Below are 20,077 nucleotides of genomic sequence, written 5' to 3' on the forward strand. Positions count from 1 at the left end.
CAGCTCTGAAGTTTGATGTTGTCTTGAGAATTAGTTCCATTAAAAAATATCATATTCATAGGTCATTCAATGCTAATTCTGTATATTTAACTACTATATAAATTCTTGTGTTTAATCTGGGCTAGTTTTGAATACCACAAAGGAAGCAATCATATAAATAAATCTATATTAATAGAATAATTGGGTGACATTAAAAGTAGTGACCTTCAAAAGGTGTTTAAGGATTTGCCAGGATTAGTTGTGTTTGTGCTTGGAGAAGGAATTGCAGATCAGGATTCGTGGCTTCTTTCATGGCTTAGGCACTGGTACCTCACTGCCTGCCAACTTGTGAGTGTCCATTGCACAATTTGCAGTGTTCTGTGGTGGTTCAGCTGCTGGTACTGTTTGTTAAATGACTGTAGATATGTAGTCCTTTTAGCAGAGCAAATATTCATCCTATTTGAGGTTTTGGTAAAAACAAAAAGAAATATCACCATTAAAAGCTTAGCAAAATGCTATATGAAAACCCAGTAGTTTTAGCTTGCCTAAAACATTTGGAAAGTATTTTTCATATTAATAATTTACTAATAATTGTAGATCACTTTTGGGAGCTTTTAATCTAATCATATATAATTGAAAAGAATGAGTTTGTTCATAATGAAGTAATAGCTGAAATGCTCATTAACTTGTTGGAGTGAAGTCATATCAATTTTAGGTGAAATAGACACAGTGGTGATTGTTCCAGGAGGCTTTCCATTTCTTCCAAATCTCATCTGACCTAATTACTATGGACTAAACACTTGCTCACATTTGAGGTCTCAATCATTCCAAAATAAAAGAACAAAATCACTGAGATGCTCTATGACTCCATATTTTTGAGATCAAATATTTTTGTTCAGAGCAATAACTGAAATTTCAACATAGTTTGTTGGTTTTTTTTCCTTTGGTGCTGTTGTCTTTTTCTTAAATGCTTAACATGATGACATCATTTAGACAAATAGGAATATTGTATATATTACAATTCTTGTAAAAATTCATAAACTCCTTAAAGTTTTCTATAGTTCTGGAATATGTCTACAGGTATCTGTGAATGTTTAATGCACAAAACATTTTTAAATCGATATATACAGCATAACAGAATTATTGCAGGTTTAAATCTCTGATTCTTCAGTGAATAGAACTGCAGCCTGTTTTTGTGGTACTACATAGTTTATGACCTAATTTTATATACTTTAATATTCTTAGTCTTCTAAGTTTGTTTACTGTCCTGCATAAAATTATATGATCCATAGAAAAGATTAGGGTACAGAAAGCTTAGTAATGGAAGTTTTGTGTATCTGCTATCTGAAGACATTATGATAGAGCTGAGATGATTGAGGGAGCCTATGAACCTCTTATAAATTCTGGTCGATTTTGTGCAGTCATTCATAAAAATATACCATGGAGTTTTTCTGTAAGCATACCAAATCTTTCTCTGATGGACAATAAAATCTTTCTCTGGTGGACGGTCCAGAACATCTCTGCCAGCCAGAGACAAAAAGTCATGTTAGCTCAGTGACTGAAAAACAAGTATACTGGGGAGGCAGACAGAAGATTAGCAGCAATGACATAAGGAAACATCTAAGCATGGAGAGAGAATAATGAAAGTTGGGCAAGAAGTCAGGCCAGGTTACTCATAGAATCATCACAGAATGGCTTGGGTTGGAAGGAACCTTAAAGATCATCTAGTCTCTGGCAGTAGCTGTTTTTGATTATTATTTCTAATCCCTTCCAATGTCTGAGTGTCTCATGCTGCACCAGTCCATCTCCATACTCTGAAATAGAACTGAATTCAAAGCATCCTTCTTTCTGGAAAAGCTGCCCTTAAACACTAAACCCCCTTGGTGTTAGCACCTCTCTAGGTGATCCAGACAGTTTCCTGTGAGAATTCCTTGAGATCTGGCAATAGACAACCCCCTGACTCCATGCAGACTCCAGTGCCAGGGGATTTTAGGTGCACAGGGGATCTGTGAGATCCCAGCTGGGGAGTCAAGTACAAGGAGATCTTCCAGAGCTAAGACAGGGGTGTGAAAAAAGTGTGAATTAGTCTTGCACTCTTAAATTTCCCTATAATAATTCTGCCTAACCAGATTCTAAAATACATGGAAAACGTATTTCAAAAATGGTTTTCTGGTGCTATTCAGCATTAATAAACATGATAAGCAATCACAGTACCTCAGTACACATTGTCTTTCACCTGAAGAACTTTCACATGAGGTGCGTCACAGACACTAATTAATTAAGCCTTACAACACACCTGGGATGGAAACACTTCAGGGGAGTTTATAATATCAGTTCATTTTACATTTCAATTAAACACAGCACAGAAAGGTTAAAAGATTACTCCCTAGTGACACAGCAAGTCCGAGCTAGAGCAAAGAGCACAACCCCAAGACCCTGCTTGGATGTTTTTCTGCTGGAACAGTGGAAAATATGTATTGCAATCATATGATATCATATCATATACAGTTTACAACAAGATAAATTAACTGTGTAAATATTTATTTACACTGCAAATTTGGGATAACAGACTGTTGCTGTGATTTAGTGAAGTTCATATTGTACAGATTGAGAAATAAATGCAGAGTAGTGCATCAAAGAACTCATTTCATTTTAGCAGCACGAAGCATGCTGCAAATCCTCTGCCATGTGCTTGTGCAAATGTGTTGTAGATGCAGCCACAGGACTAACTTTGCTTTAAGAAAAATGACTGCAGCTAGAGGGAACTGGCTCCTCCGAAGTCCAAGGAAGGGTAAAAATTTTTGATGATCGTACTCTCCATGCTTTTCTCACATGATTTTTTTCTTTTAATTTATTGCTCTTTTAATTTCATTTTATTAGCCTGAGTCCCCCAAATGAAACTCCCAAAGGAATAGCAGTTGTGATTAAGATCTCTTTCTACCCAAACCTAATGCAACTGTGTCTTGAAATACAATATATGGACCCTAACAATATTTGGGGACTTCGTTTCTTTTGTGTCAGCATTGGGAATTTTCTGGGGAATCCTCAGGAGATTTTCCAAAGAAGATGGTTGAGTCACCATCCCTTGAGATGTTCAAGAAATGACTGGAGCTGGCACTTCATGTTATGGACTAGTAAACAAAGGAGTGATTGGTCCAAGGTTGGACTCCATGATCTTGGAGGTCATTTCCAATCTAAATGACTGTGATTTTTTTCAAAAAGTTGAGTTCTAATGAAAAAACTCAAACCTCCCAAGAAGTAGAGGTCCCTACCGGAATAAATTTTAGCTCACTTAACTAACTGAGCTAAATTTTAGCTCAGTTAACATGGTGCTAATGACACCAAGGTCATGGGTTTGATCTCCATCTGGGCCATTCACTTAAGAGTTGGACACGATGATCATTGTGATTCTCTCCCAGCTCAGAATATTTTGTCCTTCTGTGAAATTCAGACACATGGTTCAGCTTCTATTTGCAAGCATGGCAGAGCAGGAGACTTCCATATTAAGTGTTTTTAATCCTGTTAAATTAACATCCATTTCTATAAGTAATTCCATCATCTTAGGAAACACTTTCTACTTCCTTGAGACTCACATTCCAAAGTCTAGCAGAAATGGATTTCCCTCTTGTTGTTAAAAGAATACCTTTTAAAAGGCTTCTGAGTGATTTCTTCCTCTTTTTGAAAAGATAGTGGGACTGGGGCTTCTTTTTACAGTGTTGTGTTACTGGAACCCACATCATCACTGGCTTTCCAGTGGAGTTTTCTACTAATGACATTAGCACCCCAAAGCACTGATTTCTTAAGTACTCATCTTGTTTTAATTTGAGCTGTCTGCATTGATGGGAGGAGGTGAGGACGTAAACTCTTAATTAAAAAGGTAACAAGTTTTGAACTACATCCTGATTTCTGTTGCATGTGTGCTGTAGATAGTTGATACCATATTTCCTCAGGGCATTTGTAGGGTTGGAGGTTTGGGGTGTGAATACAAACCCATTGTTTTTCAAAGCTGATTTATTAGGCATTCATTACTGTGAAACACTGTAAGCCCATAAATTTGCATTCATTTTTACTGATGTGACCCAGTTACAGAGTGAATTGAATTTCATTTAAGTGTATACGGTGGCTCTCCTTCCAGTGAAGTTCTTATTGTTGTCTGCCTTTTGTACCTTACTGAGGAAGAGGCTTGTTTCAATGAAGTCTACAGGCTAAAGCATTTTATGTTTAGACTCAGATCTTACCTCTCAGCTCTGTCAATGCTTTCCTTTTTTTTTTTCCCCTCTTTGTAGTCAGCCTAGTTCTACTGCTTTCAAGTACTAAGGGTAATCCCTCCAGCTTTCACAGACATTGTCAGCTGCTTTGATGCATGATCCACTATAACACGCAAGTGGGTCCTCATTTCAGTACAAGAAGTTCCGTAGTATACACCTTATTCTTTAGCTTTAAGGTGGTTCTGGGGGATGCACGCACTAACTTTCAGCTCCTCCACATTGTTTCCAAATCTATGGGGTATAGTCCTTAATTTTTAATGCAGAATATATATCTTTTGGTGGTAGTGAGTATGAAATTGGCAGAAGGATGATGAATTGAATGCCTGGAAGATGGAAATTCTTTCCTTCACTGTTTCCTTCACATCCGAAACAGTATACCAGCTCCATAAACTCATAGAGAAAATTCCCTTCCCTTCTGTACAAAGCAGCTACTTATGTCTTACTTTAGACCTGCTTTAAAAATAACTTTTGAACTTGTGATCTTTAAACCATTTTTCTGCTTTACCAGCGTGGACCATCCTAGTTAATATATGTCCCTCTTTGGGAAGGAGAAGGGAAAACCAGAAAGGTTTTCTTTTGTCATATATCTTGAGTTAAGTTATTTTAAGGGGAAATGAATGCTAAAGCTGGTGAAACCTCACTGAAGTGGTTTGCTACTCAGTATTAAACTGTATTACAGACAGAGTGGTGATGAAGATACACACATCAAACCGCTTAAGGGGAAGACTTGTGTACCTCAGCTGCTCTTTTCTACTGTATTAGTTAGTGACACTGAAGAAACTACCACTGTGTATGAAAATTGCCCAATTTCTATCGTATGACAGCTATCTTTACCTCTGGCTGGCTATGCACACTTTGTTGGAGAATGGATAGGCAAGGTTTCATCACCAGTTGTATTTGCTGAAGTAATTTGTTGCTCTGTAGTCTTCTGTTAAATATTCAGATTAAGTCTCATCAGCTTTAAATAAGGTAATATGAGGCTTTCGTCAAGAAATAGCTCTCTTTAAGTCTGTGCAATGAACTGTGAGAGAGAATACTGTGATTTGTATGGCAAATTTTCCCAAGGTAATGTTGGTTTTAAGAGATGTAAATTTAGCATGATGTAAACAGACATTCATACAGTAATGAAAGATTTATTATAAAACTTTGAGGTAAATGGACAGAGACAGAATATGTACTTAAAATATGTAGTATTACTTGTTTTCATCTGAAGTTCCATTAAGGTGTGACTTAAAACAAGCTTTTCCTTCTTCATTGCTGCATACCAGCAGCATCACCACGTCCCTATTTACTAACCTCAAGAGACATACCTATGCTCCAATCCTGTGAGCAGTTTCAGTTTTTAATCCTCTGATGTCAATGAGGGTAGCCCAAAAGAGGGGAGTCCTTGGTTTGCAATCAGAGTAGACTCAGTACAGGAAATAGTGGGGCAGGTTGTTTCTGTATGCTCAGTATCTGTTGTTGATAACTAAATGTTAGCAGGCAGCTGTATTTAGGAAGTTCAGCATTCATTCTTGCTCATTAGTTGTTGTCTTTGCTAAAAGAGTCAACAAGGGAGCTAACTAGTGCTGGCTGCGGCTGTAGTCTATCTGTTTATGGATTCACCTGTTCAGCACTCAGGAAGGCCAAGACCTACGTGCTCATTTCACACACAGAACTGGCCTACTAGCAGATGATGTTAATGATGATTGGCCCCCATTGTCCTGCTAGGTATTTACAGTGAGTGTGAAAGGCATAATAGTAATTACCATCTCTACACAGCCTTCAGAATTTATTGCTGCTGCAAAAGTGCCCCTCAGGGCTATGAACACTTTTATTTATTAACCCTAAAAGAAAGAGAGTGAGCAAAGACTATATTTACCACCATCCAAGTTATCAGAAAGCCTAAATCCTGCAATGAAGGTCTGAAAATAACAATGCTTTGATTTGAGGTCTTGTCTCATGACAAGATTTATTTCTGAGATTCTTGAAAAGAGAACTAATTAGCAGTCACAGTCCTGGCTGTTCTGTGCTGGTGGACACCTGTGCAAAGAAAATGAGCCATGAACAAGGAGCTGTTTTTGAAAGGGCCACTGAAATGACTGATAATTTTAATGTATTTCAGTTATTTTTTTTAAATAGCCTAAGATAGATTCATTTGTGACAATTAAATGTGAGAAGGAAAATATTCCTACTGTATTTCTACTCATATTGTCATGTGCTTATATTTCAGACTTCACTGTTAGATAGAATTTATGCTTCCCCAGAGAGCTGACTGCACTTTTACTATCTTACTCTTGTGGCAAAAGCATCATCCCAATTTTTATGCCTGTGACCCTTTTTGTACACACAAAATTCTCAAGACATTAGATTTTAGTTGCTAATCATTTCTGCCTATGGATAGTGTTACGTTTACAGAGGATGACAAAACACCTTGAAAACTTTGAGTGAGAGCACATTTTTTTCACAGTTTTTTCTCTCTCAATATTTCACACACCTAAAAAGAGAGTAGCAGTTCCAGATTGTAGATAAAAATGTATTAATGGTGTTTGAACTGCAATTCTTGCAAATAAGCCCGAGGAAAACCATATGAATTGATCAGAATTGGATAAGGGTTCATTGAAATTTCTTTCCCTCATTTATAGGTCATGTTGTATCTGATACACCTAAGAAAATATTCTCAGGATTCTTAAATCTCACAGTCAACAATTAAAATATGCAACAATATAGAATTCTCTTGGATGGAAGATGAGAAAAAATGACAAAAGCTCAGCAGCAATGTACAACGTGTTTTGCATAGGAATTGAAGATTTTAAGAAGAAAAGCTAAGAAAGTAGTCTAGAAGTTTTATGTAGGCTGTAGTTCATTAGGATGCTTAAATGACATTATTCTTCACACAAATTAATACGTGATCCAGAGTACATAATCTTTCGAGTGTTTTAAGATCCCAATTTCACAACTTTCAATAAGGAATGTTTCCAAAAATTCAGCGCCTCTTCAATGCAGTAGCTATACAAGGCAATATAAAGGACACCTTAGGTCTCTATTTACATTGCAGATTTAACATTTCCAAAGTACCAGAAAATATGCCCACACAATGTAACCAGGTGGCCAGAAGAGGTGATTATCCCACTGCTTGTAGCATTGGTGCAGCCTCACCTCAAGTACTCCGTGCAGTATGGCACTCCACAGTTTAAGAAGGATGTGGAGGTCCTTGAATGTGTTCAGAGTGTGCTCAGAGAAGGGCAGCAAAGCTGGAGACAGGGCTGGAAGGAGTGCCTATGAGGTGCAGCTGGCTACACTAGGCTTGTCTGCTTTGGAGGAAGGTAGGCTGAGGGACAGCTTCACTGTGCTCTGGGAGGTGCTGAGCTCTTCTCCCTGGTATCCTTCAGCAACACGTGGGAATGGCTCAAGGGTAGGTTCAGACAGCACATTGGGAAGCATTTATTTAATGGGAGAGTAAAAGCTCTTGTAGGCCCTTAAAAATGTTGTATTCTATATGTTTCTCTATTTTGTTGGGTTTTGATGGTTTGGGTTTTTTATTTTAAAGAAAATCAACAGGAAGGACCATGGTATTTTTGGCTTCATCCATCATATTTACTTTGTGCCAAAGCCAGATCTTTAGTGAAAATAGGAAACAACTCAGTGAAATGGTTCCTTCTACCTCCTGAGAGCCGATTTCTGCACCAATACTGCAGCACCAGGTTGCTGCAAGCACAGCACAGATCTTGCTTCAGACTGCCTGTTAGTGGGCTGTTCTCTGATGCGCCAACCTTCACAACAGCCTTGATAAGCAGACAGGCTTTCAGGGTAGGTAGTGTTATTTCTGTCCAAAAGAGGCTTTCTGGTTACTTGTGTTATCCTCTGTGTTGATGTTGTTTTGGTTTTTTTTTTCCATTTTTTGTTGTTGTTTTGTCGCTGTTGTTGGATTTTTGTTTGGTTTTGTTTTGCTGTAGTTTTTGCTTTTATTACTGTTGGCTATGGGTTTTTGTTTTTTTTCACTTGGCTGCTCACATAAATTTTGTTCTGGAGGGAAATATCAATATTTCAGCTTTACTTTCAGGCCCAGAGGGTTGCAATCGAAGTCTGTTACCTAATTGTAGTATTGTAACTACATCATCAAGTGACCTGACTGATATAGCTGGGAGAAACTACTGTTTAGCATTGTGTAGCTGACTAGCAGAAAATGATGCCTGGATCAAGGCCTGTATTCAGAGATTTCCTGTGAGAAAGCAGTGTCAAAGCTTATGACTGAGCTTTCCTCTGTCTGGAGCATGGAAGAGATATTGTCTATTAGCAATGGCCTCACAAGCCCCACCATCAATTGCAATCAGCCAAAGCAGGATGTTACAGGTTAACCCCAAGCCCACCCTATCCTTTGCTCCTCTCTTATATAGGTGTTATTATTTTTTCATGACATACTAATTTAAATAAGGCATAAGAATTTTCCTGCTGCAGAATGTAAAAGGAGAGAAAAGCAGAAAGCAGAAGAGAAGAAAAAGCCCTTAAGCAAAAGCTCACTTATTAGAGCACCTATTTTTTCATTAAATCTTGGCATCTACTTTAAGAATTAAAATATTACTCATTTTCAAATTTTACAACTGACTAGCCTGTTAATTTAGAAGTGTTTGGGGAAGGGTGAATAGTTCATTATCTTGTTCCCTCAATGACACTTTCAAATGCTTTCCTTATGGTGACCTCTATTTTAAATTTATGGGAATCACTTAAGTGTCAAACAAGCTAAGTGGTGCATTTCATTAATGAAAAATTAATGGTGAAGACCTTGGGCTAGTTTTTGGTACTTATTTACAATACATATAATTCATTAGAAGAACATCAGTCAAGCAAGGATCCTGCATGGCTGCGATGGTGCTGTAAATGGGACTTTATTCTCTTTTTTTCCAGCTAATGAAAGTATGAGGCAGGGGAAAATACACATAAAAGAGATTTAATGAGTCCTTAGAAAAGTGGTAAAATAGGGTACACAAGTCATAAATTCTGATTACTGACTCTACTCTAACCATTCTTATTAGTGTAGGAATGAGATAGCAGTCCATAAAAGGATGAAAGTCTTCATGATGGTCAAGGAGCAACTGACTTGCAGAAATTTGGGACTATGGTCCACTGGTTAGAATGAGGTCCTGGGGAGGAAGTCTTAATGCTCCCACGTTGTCTCTGCTGGTGCGGTGACACATGACCTTAAAGCAATTCCCTCTTGCCAAAAACTCACTTTCTTCAGAACCTTCTTAGGGACAGCTTTTGGAGAGCATCTTGCTCTACTCTTCCATATAATGAGATGCAAAATGAAAGTCACACTTTCACGTTCTGCAAAAGGCGTGTTTTATTATCTCAAATGTAAAGCTGTGCAAAACTGTACAGTTCAAATATATTTTTCAGCTAAAATCAGGCTGTAGCTGCCCATAGGCTTTGGATCAGAAATGACACAAGTGCTTTCTTTAAAACTTATTTCATAATGTAATAGGTGAGGTGTCTTTTAAAGACATTTTCTTCCAAGCACACTGATGTAAAAACACCATCCTGAATTAAATGTAGATAGTAATAATACAACAAGCTTTAATTCTATTTATATGACACAATTCTTGCCAGTGTTATAGATGCATTTATCAGATGAGTGATCAATACAACACCAGGCAATGACTCCCAAATTCTCAGTGGTATGGCATAGAACAATTCAGGCATACGGATTAATAAAAACTAAGTATCTTTGGGCATGGAAGAATATAATAATAACAAAACTTATTTTTAATAATGTCATGGTATTCAAATCCACATATCACTGTGCTGGACACACAATGTCATTGTGTGACAATCAAAAAATTCCATTTTTGAGTGTAGAAAGCTCCTATTGTAGTTCAGACTTGCTACAAAATAGAAGACCAAAAATGTAAGAAGCCATGCTTCACTTTGTCTGCCTATAAAATGAGAATAATGATATCTGTGAAATTGTTGTACCACCTTATTGTTTATTCATGGCACTCTTTACTCCCAATCATTGAACTGTCATCCCCGTTCTTACTGTAGTTATGAACATCTTTTTAGGATAATGCTCTCAAATGCTCTAAGCACCTGACTGCCTTCATGGTGATCCTCCAGGCCTGCTGGGGCTCACTCAGTGCCAGTTTTCCAAGCAGAGTGTTTGGATCAGTCTGCATGAAGGAGTAAATGAGGAACGACAGCTATGAATTTTCTGGCTATCTATTGGCAGTGGATTAATAATGTAAAGTACTCTGCATGACAAGTTATTTGTTTTTGCTGAGATTAAATGGAATCACTTGGAGAACTATGTGGGTTTATTGCTATAATAATTTTCATAGAGTGATAACAAATATAAGTACCATAATATCACCCAGATCAGTCCTTAATGGACACAAGTACCATTTAATGTTCTTAAATAAGTTTTGGAATATGAGCTCTGAGGATTATTTTGTTTAATAATACTAATAAAAGCACAAGAAAATATTCAGACACTGATTATATTCCTTGCAGGGGGAGGAGAACAGACTGCAATTATACAGCACATTGAGGAAGAACTGAGATGATATTTGCAAGGTTTTTCCCAACACAAATCAGTTGACTCAAGAAGTTTTGAAAAAGCTTTTTTTTGTCTCTTGCACAAAGCTTCAAAAGTTAAGAATGAACCAATATTTAGAAATAGACCATCACAAGCTGTGCATGTTGCTCAGCAGTTCCTCTGTATTTTAAAGAAATTGATTTAGCTGTGGCTGCCCATGTGAAAGACTACAGCATCTGCTGTTCAGAAAATTGGGATCAAAATTGTAAAAAATTCCATTAATTATGATATCATCACCCTTCCAGACAAAGCCTGTTATTTCCTTGTTGCTCATAGACTTGACTTAGGACACAAGATAGTAGATGATAGATGATAGTAAAACAGCTTTTTTTTTTTTTTAATAAGTTCTTCAACAGGAAAATTGAATATGACTGAACTGCTTATTTAATGGAGAGTGTTTTCCACATTCTAGGGGTAAGGAAAAAAAATCAACTCCACTTTAAATAACTCCACTTTAAATAAATATTTTTTAATATTTAAAAAAATAACTATAGTTATTTTTCTTTTTGAAATTTAATATTATGATACACTGTGAAAAATCTCCAGCCTTAGGAACCTGGGGTATCATAGTGGGTTGATCCTGGTTGGATACCAGGCACCCTCCAAAGGGATGGTGGAGATCCCATTGGACCAGAGAGAGTAAATATAGCAAAAGGATTGCGAGTTGTCTGGGAGAAATCACTTACCAAATACTGACATGTGCAGAAAAAATTGAAATTTGGGATATTAATTTAATTTATTAATTATTAAGCAGCATAATGAGAAGTAAAATAAATGTTAAATACACCTCCCTCCTTTTGAGCTCTACTGTTTTTCCCTGCAGTAACACAGGAAGACAGGGAATGGGGGTTATGGTCAGTTCATCACCTGTTATTTCTGCTGCTGATCAGGGAGAGGAGTCCTTTACTCCAGGTAGGGTTCCTCTCATGGGAGACAGTTCTCCATGAACTGCTGCAAAGTGGGTCAGCCTTTCCCAGGGTGCAGTCCTTCAGGCTGCTTCACTGTGGGTCCCCCACAGGGTCACAAGTCCTACCAGGAAACCTGCTGCGGCATGGGCTCGTCTCTCCACAGGTCTGTAGTGCCCTGCCAGGGGTGTGTGCTCCAACACAGACCTCCCGTGGGCTCACAGCCTCCTCCCTGGCATCCCTCTGCTGCTGGCCTGCCTGCTTTGTGTTCAGTCCTTTCTGCTGCTAGCAGGACAATGCACTAAATCAGGCTGCCCCTCTTGTTCTGTGTGTGGGTTAGCAGGAGCCCAGCAGAATTGTGTACTGGCGCTGCTCACTACTCATTTTGAATGCACGAAGGTAAAACAGGAACCAAGGCAGATCTAACTGGTCTCTTCTGATCCCCAGTGGGAAATGTGTCCTTGTGGCATTCAGGCCTACAGTATTGCAGTCCATAGCTTACATATGTAAACAATCACTCAAAAACCCTTCTGTTTCCAGTGTCTGAAATGCACCTTCATCAAAGGATTTTAGTATATATATGTGATGATGATTCCTATCTAATTGTTTCCAATATGGTGTATCTTCCTTCAGTGCTTTACTTTTATTCATGTGACTTGAAAAACTGCTTCATTTAATAATAAATCTCACAGTTATCTAAATTTCTAGATTTCCCTAAATTTCTAGGTTACTCCAAACTTATCACTTATTTCTTCCCATTTCCTCTTTTGCTTTTCATATCTGCATGAAAGCCAGACTGGAATGATGAACATTTCAGACATTTCTCCAACTCTCTTCAAGTTTGAGATTTTAGAGTCAGGTGCTGGTGGACTGTATCGTTGAGCAAGGCAGTGGAAACAGCTTCCTCAAAATGTCTCACTATTGTAAGTGATAAAACACTAAAAAAATACAGTATTTGTAAAGATGTTATTCCTTTCATTCAAAGATTTAATTTCCAGAAATGAAGGAATCAGTGAATTTGATCCATTAATCCAGTTTTCAAGTTGTAATACTTAATAAAATACCAGTGAGTGACAGTGTGGAATTTTTTTGCTTTGATGGAGTGACCAGATAATCAACAGACATTATGTTAAGGAAAACTGTTAGTTCTGTGGTTTGGGAAAAAAGGGTCCAGAGTTTAAAGGCCCCAGAACTTAAAGGTTCGAGAGCTCAAAGACCATTCATCCATGTGATTTTGTAGCTATCATGCAAGCTAAGCAGGTAATAAAACCTAGAAGTTGACATAATTAGTATAGAAGAAGATTGTAGATATGGCTGCATCTCTTCTTGATATAACTGCTACTTATTCCACATTCTTGAAAAGAAGAAATTCTGAGTTTTTAAAAAAATGTATTAGAAAGAGATTAGAATTATAGAATATGCTGAGTTGGAAGAGACCCACAAGGCTCACCATGTCCAATTCTGTGACTGGTCTGTGTCTGACCAACTAGTTCACTTAATAGCTTATGCCTTGTCTTATTTCTAGGCTTTCTGACTTCTAGCAGAATGTCAAAGTCAATTTAGAATCATCTCATTACTGTCTTAAATAAACACAAGATGAAGAACAAAATATTTTAAGACATTAATGTAATTTATATTGATCAAAGACAGGTGCCTCTTGAATGAAAGTCATATCAATCTGTTAAATCAAATTAACTTCTAAAATTTACATCCTTCGCCTATGATAGTTGAAGAATGTTTCATAGACACTGAGTTCCCAGTTCAACACCTAAATAAGAAGCTGTCATATGAATGCAGCATCAAAGTTCAGAAGATCGTTATAAAATGAAAGGACAAAATATTTTGCAATCTGTCAGAATCAGGAGCTGAGATCCTTATGTAGTAAGGTAGATTTCTGATAAATTCTTCAGAATTTTTCCCTCAGTAAGGGTCTAAGTGCATGGCACAAAAAATCTGGAAAAAGTTTCTAGAATGGTTAAAATTGCTTGGAACTAATCTTCTCTCATCTGATTTCTGGAAAATATTTTGTGTGGGATGTTTGGAATTTTCATTAGCTATAGGAAATAAATAAGAAAAAAATGCAGAGTACACCACAGAGAACTGTAGGTGGTCTGTGGACATATTTATTGTTTATTATTACATTTTGGACTGTTCTGTGGAGCGGAATCATAATCTTCTTAAGTGAAAAGCATTTATTAAAGAAATCAACAGCTATAAACGCTAGTATGCTGCACAGGATTTATTTTAATGTAGTGCTCCTTGTTAAGTGGGAACCATATTCTATTCAGAGCTCTATGCCAGGTTGAAAAATATCTGATGTCTGGTAGATAATGCTAGATGTGAACAAATGAGAATATGAAACTGAAAGAAATATTGTGTATGGAGGGTACCTACTGCTGGCCACTGCCATCTTGAGTGTTTATCACCTGCTTCTTTAAAGTAGGTTTTTTTTGGTTTTATGGTACTTCTGTATTTAATATTGTTCCAGAACCTCACTGTTTTCTCTGATAATTAGTATTTGTATGCCAGCCCACACTTTAATTCATTAGAGAAATGATGGAAAAAGGACAATTTGTGTAAAGTATAAAGGTCAGGTTTGAAGTTTTGCACAATTGCCCCACTTGATTCTAATGATTCAGCTGACAAACTTTCCTCATAAAATTCATTTAATAAGGAAGTTATTCTATAGCTGTTTTTGTTCATTGTGCTTCACATAGTCTTCAACACAAAAATTATAAAGGCACAAAAGGAAAGTTTTATAGCTTTTAGGTAAGGAAGCAATAATTGGTCCTTTCTTTCACTTTCTAGGGTCTCCTAAGATTAGTAATTATCTCCCTCTAATTTAAACATGTTTTTATTAGTCAGGTTTGAGAGAATTAACCTTCACTTATAGAAGGTTTCTACTTGTGATCTCTTTTTCCTGCTTGTGATATATTAGAGAATATATAAAATAGCTCAAATTTAATATGACAATTTTCTTTTGAAATTATGAGTTATCATGAGTTATCATGAGTTATTGTTTTCTACCTAGTGGAGATAAATTCCAGACATTATTTACTGTATATAAGCAATAACACATTTTGTGTACCTCATAGTCCCCTTGCAGCATTTTTTACAGCTCTATTAAAATAAATGTTAGAAATTAAAGCAAAGAAATAGAAAAAAACCCTTCATACTCTTCATACTCATTCTAATTGATTATTTTTTCTATTCTGTATTTTATACAGCATGACTCACCTGAGTGGTAGTGCAAATACAGAAAAACCAGCAGGTATTAAAGCTGTCTCATCTCTAGAGTGCTGCACCAAGCTCTGGAGTCCCCAGCACAGGAAAGACATTGACTTGTTAGAGCAAGTCCAGAGAAGGGCCACCAAGATGGTTAGAGGGATGAAGCACCTCTCCTATGAAAAAAAGTCTGAGAGAATTGGAATTGTTCATCCTAACAACTGGGGAACCTAATTAGGCCTTCCAGTACCTGTAGGGAGACTGCAAGAAAAATGGAGAGAAACCTTTTACAAGGTTTCACATGAAGTGACAAGACAAGGGGAAGGGGTTTAAGCTGAAGGAGGGTAGGTTTAGATTAAATACTAGGAAGACACTGTTTACTGTGGGGGTGCTGAGGCACTGGAACAGATTGCCCCAGGAGCTGTGGACCCTGTCTCTGGAAGTGTTCAAGGCCAAGTTGGATGGGGCTTTAAGCAGCCTGCTCCTATAGCAGGGGAGTTGAAAGTAGATGATGTTTAAAGTCCCTTCCAACCAAACCATTTTGTGATTTTTTGATTCTGTGATTTCCATTTTGCATTCAAATGTGAGGGACATGAATGACAACTTGATATAAAGAATAGTGCTGCCTTGGCAGCTCTACCTTGTGTCAGTAAATGACAAGTCTCTATAAACTAATCAAAAGGATGCTACAGTTTGAATATGTTAAATACTCTTGCTCCATTCCCTTCCTAAAGGAATGTATTTCAACTTCCTTTTGCCCAGCTTTGGACTATACTCTGCTTGATTTTGTCTATTACATGTATGTGCCTTCCTTATATATGAATCTGAATGATTACTGAGAAATGCTTATGCTGTTGGACAAGATTCTTCTAGAAATGAATTATCTTTTATTGCTCTGCAGAATTTCCACAATACTTCTCCATTAATTCCAGATGGTCAATAAGACCAGTTTTTATTGTATTTGCAGAGGCATCCAAACTTGGCAGTAAGACACAGACTAGAGCAGTTCAGCCACTTTTGCTAGTTCTCCTGTAGTAAGGTTTGAGATGCTATAGAGTCTGAGAATGTAGTTAACACTTGCCTTTATTCTTCGGGGGAATGCTGCACTGATAACCTGCCTTGCTGCCCTATCAATAGGTTGCTTCAGGAAGGAAGAGCTATAAAAGGGAAAGTTTCACTTGACCAGAATACAAAGATAGTTTGTATGTTTTGAAGTTTAAAGTCATAGATCAATTGACACTTTCTTATGGATGCTTTCATATCTTTTGGTTTTGCTTATGTTCTCACTGCTGGTAATGCTCTCTGTGATGTATGTTCATCAGGAATTCTGTTCCTGGAAGTCTCCATAGGGTCTTCAGGTAGAAAAGACTTTCAGAATTACTGAACCAAAAGGGAAATAAAATAGAAACATTTTCATGCCTGAATAGAATGATCCTATAGTTAGCCCGCACATCTTCTGTTTCTTTGGTTTTTTCCTATGACACATGGTGTTCACTTTGAATTTCTCAAGGACTAGAAAGAAACAAGGTAACTGTTCAGTCTGACCTGTGACATAGTAAAGAAGAACTCTGCTTTCTTTTGTTTCTGTGATGTATGATTTAGATGACTTATATATAAGTTCTTTTCAGTCAGGTGAATTTGACTGTGTTTCTTAGAGAGCTTTTCCTCCAGACAGGAAATCTCAAATTTTTCCCCAGCTGAACAGTGTTATCAATGTTACTTAGTACAGGATGGTATAAGATTGTGCAGCTACAGCAGGAAGAAATTGCTTCTGCAGGGAATTTAAAATAAGAGGGTTTGAAAATGACAGCAAATCACAAAGATATGAGTAATATGGAAGAGGTGTGACAGCTCTAGACTCTCTTCCAATTGAAACAATGGGAATTTTGAGGTGACCTGTGCATGAACTAACTTAAATTATGAAGTGCATACTCTAGTACATAACATAAGGAAGACAATTTTCTGTTACTGGCAGGAAGCATGATAAAAATCACCTGAAAATGAGCAACTTGGGAACAGACTTTCAGAGAATGTGATTTCATGTAAAAGAATAATAAACACATGAAAAAAAGGTTGGAAAGGGAGGTGACTGGACTGGAATAAGTAATATGTTGAAAATAGAAATAAATGAGATTCTTTGCAGACATTCAACAGGGAAAGAAAAAAATAGAAAATGGGAATGTGAACATGAGGGACATAGAAAAATGGAAAGGCTCCCAGTTTGTCAGTGATTTTTTTTTCTTATCATGTAATGATTTTATTGTTCTTCTGTTATGACAGAAGTTTGCATTGAAAGAAGTTGCAATGATGTCAACTAGCTAATCTTTTCAATAAAAAATTAGAAATGGGAAGAATGCTAAATAGACTTAGATCTTTATTCAGATTCTGACTACAGAGAAACAGACATGGGGGAGATGACAATAGGGGGTTTAGAGAATGGAACTTGGAGACATAGAGCATGAAGTAATTATATAGTATTTATCTGGTTTCACTTGTCTCCTACCAGCAATATTTTCATATTTTATTAGGTGACAAAGGCCAAATTAGGAGTAGAAAGTGCTTGGTTCTTCTCCCAGTTTAGCTACTGACTTCTTATACCATTCATTATACCTGTTTCTCTCACTATCCCAACTCTGTGCCTTATTTTTCCTCTCTAGAAGTTGGGGCAGATGATGCTTAACCACTTCACAGGGTTGTAAGTGAACTCTGTTTGGTCCCTGGCAGAGAGACACAAACAAGTACATTATATCATCAAGGATAATTGTCTTCTCCAGCTGGTGCCACTATGGATCTGGAAATAGATAAATTTGATCTTTGGAATCCTGCTGGGAAAATATTATTGCATCATTTCTACTATCGTGTTATCTTCCTGGTAACTTTGAAGAATCTGCACCAGATTCTAGCTGCATTGAATGATCTTGCTGTAATACCTTACATTTGTAAAAGCTATTTATTTAAATGTTTCATTTTCAGTAACTTGCCAAGTCCAGCAGCAGATATTTTAAGCTTCCATGTCATGTCACAACAACCTTGCCTAATCCAAGATGAAGAAACAAATATGTAGAAGGTGATTTTTTGAGAAATAAAATTTTCTAATGATTTCTGTGACTATTGTGATTGCAGTGACTGCTTTTCAGAAATTGGCTGTTTTGAACAGTTTTTATTTTCCCACAGGCATCTGCAGTGATTTCCTTAAGCAGCTGACATCAGCAAAGTAAACAGGTAGGAATGGGCTAAATCTGTCACTTTGCTAGTGCAGCCCTTTGAGGTTCATCTGCCAGCTAGAACTTCCCAAGCCTTGATTTTTCCTTTCCTTTATTTTGTGTCACTGGTACAGAATTTCTGCTGATCATAAGCTTAACATCATAACATAAACATTTGTTAACATAAACATACCTTGAATGAATGTGAAATCACTATTGTTTTCAAAAGCCAGAAGATTTACAGGACTTCTTATGTTGAAAGAAACCAAGGCTGAAATGTTTATAATAATTAGTAATGATTAAGAATACTTAGTTGCCTGTACTGGAAGGAGTGATACATCAGAGGATTTTCAGTTTTGCTTATTTTTTACGGCTGATTTTTTTCTCCAGCCAACACATTAAATCTAGTCAGTGAAATTTCTGCCTTACTGGGTTACTGGACTGAGGCTGATTAATAAGGTACCCATTATTCTTCATGTCTGTATAGCAAAGTGAAGAGGGCTGAAACAGATTAATAATATAGAAGAATATGCCAGCTAGCATGTCCAATGAAGGGCCTATAAAAAAAAGCGAAATATTGCAAACTTGTAGATTTCCTCTAGAAACTTAAATTGTGCTTTAGCTTGACTTCATTTGTCAGATGAATCTTCTACTTTGATTCCTGTAGAAACTGTTCTGTTCTTGTTCCAGGCAGAATAAATTCCAGATGATTCATCTCCTATCCCTACATGTTTCAAGCCTTACAATATTTAAAAACAAAACAAAACAAAAAAGGTGTGAAAAGCTCACAAACTGTTTAGTAATATCTTTTTCTGCTCTTGTCTGATAAAAGAAGTGGGTCTATATATAGGTGAGGAAGTGGTGGGAAAATGCTAGTGGAAGCTTTAGAATTGGCTCAATTCTGAATTGAACCAAGTTTTTTATTCCTTATGTGAGTGGTGGTGTGGAAATTTGTAGCATCCAACAGCTGAGATACTTCTAATAACTGTGACTGCCAGAAGACCCAAAAGCAGATGAGGCTGCATGTCAAATGTTTTCTCTCCCACATCAAAGTTAACACATCTAAGTTATCTTCTTCAATTATTTGATTAGGTTGATTTAACCATGGATAACAAGGCTGTCCCTAGGTAAGGCATTCTCATTCTGATATGGCTTTAACTGTTCAAAAGAGAGAAGCATATATTAATTCTTGTTTTGTTGTGGGTCTTGCCATATTACCCAGAAATGAGGCACATTTCCTTTTGACTTCTCTGATGGGGAGACTATGTGTAACGTAACAAAAGGACAAAAAGGAGTTTGAGGAAAAGGTTGTATTTATGGAGGCTCAACATTTTGGACTGATATACAGATACTGATTTTTATTTTTTTTAATCTTTTTTTTAATTATAATTTTAAATTGATATAATTGCCTTACTTGTTTTATGGCATATAAGGCCAAATTTCTTGACTGTGATTCAATGCTATGGAAGCACCATTGGAATCCTCTCATGTAATCATGGGTTTGTTCAGATATGGGTTTAAAAAGGTTACAATGGAGCAGCAAAGGCAGCGGCTGTAGTAATGGTTTGAAGAGTGAGTAACAGGGAACACAGCATTGTAAGGTACTTGTTTAGGAGTGGATTGCTTCATTTTAAAGCCAAAGTGTTGTTTCAGGAAGAAAACCCGTCATAGCAGGAGTTCTGTTTATGTACCATTGACTTCTACTGTGCTTCCCCAGACTCTGTGCTCACACTTTTTGTTGCTCCCTAATACTTACTGCAACATGCAAGAGTGTGGAATGGTGACAGATAAAAATGGTCCCATAAAGAGTTTCAAGTTAATAGCCTGAATATATGTGAAATTAATTTTTTCTCATTTGTGTTGGTCTAAAAATGCCATAATTATTTCATGTTTATACCAACAAAAGAATGATGTAACATTTTGATC

This window comes from Cyanistes caeruleus, chromosome 6 (assembly GCF_971803275.1).
Source record: "Cyanistes caeruleus chromosome 6, bCyaCae1.hap1.1, whole genome shotgun sequence".
In the NCBI taxonomy this organism is placed as follows: domain Eukaryota; kingdom Metazoa; phylum Chordata; class Aves; order Passeriformes; family Paridae; genus Cyanistes; species Cyanistes caeruleus.